The sequence below is a fragment of the Rhinoderma darwinii genome, chromosome 5 (genome assembly GCF_050947455.1).
Source record: "Rhinoderma darwinii isolate aRhiDar2 chromosome 5, aRhiDar2.hap1, whole genome shotgun sequence".
In the NCBI taxonomy this organism is placed as follows: domain Eukaryota; kingdom Metazoa; phylum Chordata; class Amphibia; order Anura; family Rhinodermatidae; genus Rhinoderma; species Rhinoderma darwinii.
The window spans coordinates 145749381-145752053 of record NC_134691.1 but is presented as its reverse complement, the minus strand read 5'-3'; the positions used below and the strand labels follow the sequence as shown (position 1 = coordinate 145752053).

The 2673-nt window shown below is 37.2% G+C and overlaps 1 long non-coding RNA gene across 1 annotated transcript; it reads right to left on the bottom strand.

The window, feature by feature from the left end:
• Nucleotides 1-300: 300 nt before the first annotated feature.
• LOC142653108 (uncharacterized) lies at nt 301-889 on the bottom strand. The gene is made up of 3 exons (XR_012848052.1): nt 827-889; nt 637-730; nt 301-353 (listed from the first exon to the last, which is right to left on the bottom strand). It is a non-coding gene; the product is annotated as an uncharacterized LOC142653108 (long non-coding RNA).
• Nucleotides 890-2673: the final 1784 nt, after the last annotated feature.

The window sequence follows — 2673 nt, the reverse complement described above, 5'->3', positions numbered from 1 at the left end:
GTTTCCTTGTGGTTTATTTTATTTTTATTTTTATATTATTTCTGGTACATTCAATCACTTCTATCTGTTTTCTGCAACTCTGTCTACAGGGGCGTAGCTAAAGGCTCGTGGGCCCGGGTGCAAGATTTCAACTTGGGCCCCCCCAACCCCTCCCCAAGCAGACCCTGCTCGCGCCTATACGCAATCGCCTTGCCCAACGGCAGGACCAAAATCTAATTAGGGGAGTACATTATAATAATAGGGACAACATCTAATAGTAATAAATAATAATTTTTTTTTATTGAAAAAAAAAATAAAAATCTGAAGATAAAAATGTAGAGGCCCGGGTACTGGAAGGACACACTGTGGCAGACCTATGAGCAGGAAAAATGTTTGTAGTTAGAAACATTAATAGCATTTTAAAGTGCTCTCTTTAATGTCCGATGTACATAACCTGGTGTTTTATTCATGATCGATCATGAAAATGATGTATGTATGTATATATTACGTAAGAATGGGGTTTACATAATTCCACATGATTAGTGCATCAGGTCATTCAGACAGTATAGAACAGTAATTGTTTGAACATAGTGTCCATATTTTACTTTGTGTTTAGGAGTGAGACAATTAAAGGCCAAAAAAAAAAACACCACTTACCTTCAATATGGCTCTAAATTCTATAGACGGCAGTCTGTGATCTTCTAGATTCTGAATCTTGGCAACTCAACCAATAACTGGAAAACAAACTCACCTGCAAAATGAAGGAAATTATCAGCATTTGGGTCAAAAATCATAAAGGTATGTTACAAAAAAAACCAGAAATTCATTCAAAACAAATGATACTTACTGGTAACTTGAAAGAGGTGAACTGCGTATTTGCTTTAAATATCATTCATGGATAACGAACCCCAAAACAGTCAACAAAACAAGGGAACTGAACAAGTAACGTTGAATGGTCATCCTGTAAACATAGAAGAAGAGGAACAATGAAGTCTGGAACATATATTAAATATATTAGAAACAGTCTAACATTTGTAAGCATCTGCCATGACTTAATTCACACAGGAGCAATAAAATGCTATTCTGGTTTAAGAAAAGTTTTTCCAGTAGTCATCTCTGGTGAAATATATATCTATATACAGGGTTTTATCCTGTGGTTTCTAGCTAGGCAGATGCTATACAAACGTATCACTCTGAACCATGCAAAAGATTAGTAAACTGGAACCATGTAACGGAGAACAGGAAACGAGTTAGTATAAACCGTTTAACTAGGTGAAACTCAAAACTTCCAAACCGATATAAAACTGGTCACACTGAACTGGTAAACTGTATACTCACAAATCCTACTGAAAGGTATGTCTCCGTGCTTTGGCCTCAGAAAACTTGTAAATCATGCTCTGTATATCAAGCTTTCTAGCCCTCTCACTTTCAACACTTAGTAGAGCAAGATGACTTAGTCTCTGTTGAGACATTGTACTCCTAAGGTAATTTTTGATCAGTTTTAACTTTGAAAATGATCGTTCTGCTGATGCTATGGTCACTGGTAGAGTAAGAAAAAGCAGAAGTGCTATGCAGACATCAGGTAGAGTGGAAGCCAATCCAGAGCTGTCAACCAACAGGAGAGTAGCTAGATCTCGAACAGATGAAGATCTTTTGATATTCTCTGGAAGCGCAGACCGGAAACTTAACAACTGACCAGGAAAATCATTGGATAAGTCATCCTGGTAGAAGTCTTGCAATTTTGTTGCTTCTTTGAAGACTACATCATCAGATTCTCCTGAAAGTGTTGCTGGTTGCAGAATTTTGAACCTCTGTAGAACAGTATTCATGGCAGAAAACCGGTTTTGCAGCTGATTTATAACAATATCCAAACATTGGTAAAAGACTGTGGTTTTGAATCTTTCTTCCGGGTCCTGTAATCTTTCATCCAAACACAGCTCATCAAAGTGTCGCTTAACTTTCTTCACTCTTTTATTTACAAACTTTGCTTGGATGCCCCATGTTTCTGCTAGAGTTACTGATGTCGTTTTTGCCTTGTCATAATTATTTCGAAAGTCGCTGAGCACTTGAGTAGCATTATCTACCAGTTTGGTTGCAGTACAAAGATCCATGTCTTTTGACTGCAACATTTTAGAAACCAAATTAACATTTTCTAAAACTTTGGCTTGCAGGACAATTATGAAAATAAAATGGAAGGATTCCATTTTTGCCTTCAATGCGCTAGCCTCATCTCTCTCTTTTGGCTTGGTGGAAATAATAATAATTTTAGACAAAGCCTGTAAGATATCCTGAAACCTAAATATTAGAGCTAGTACAGAATCATATCGAGAAGCCCATCTTGTTGGGCAAAGTTGTTTTAAAGTTATGGAGGATTCAGAGGTAAAGGATGCTAAAAATGCCCATCTCTTCACACTGTCACCAAAGAAAGTATATAGAGACTGAACAGTGTAAAAAAAATAGCAATTTCAGGTATATTTGAAACTGCATCATGCAAAACTAAATTGAGGTTATGGGCAGCGCAATGTATATAAAGAGCATTCTTTTCTTTGCTGAGAATGCGAGCCTGAACACCTGTGTAAATGCCACTCATGGTGGCAGCTCCATCATAACCCTGGCCTCTGCATTTTGATAGATCCAGACCTTTCTTCTCTAAGGATTCTATAATTGTCTTTTCAAGGCCAGCTGCTGTTTGAT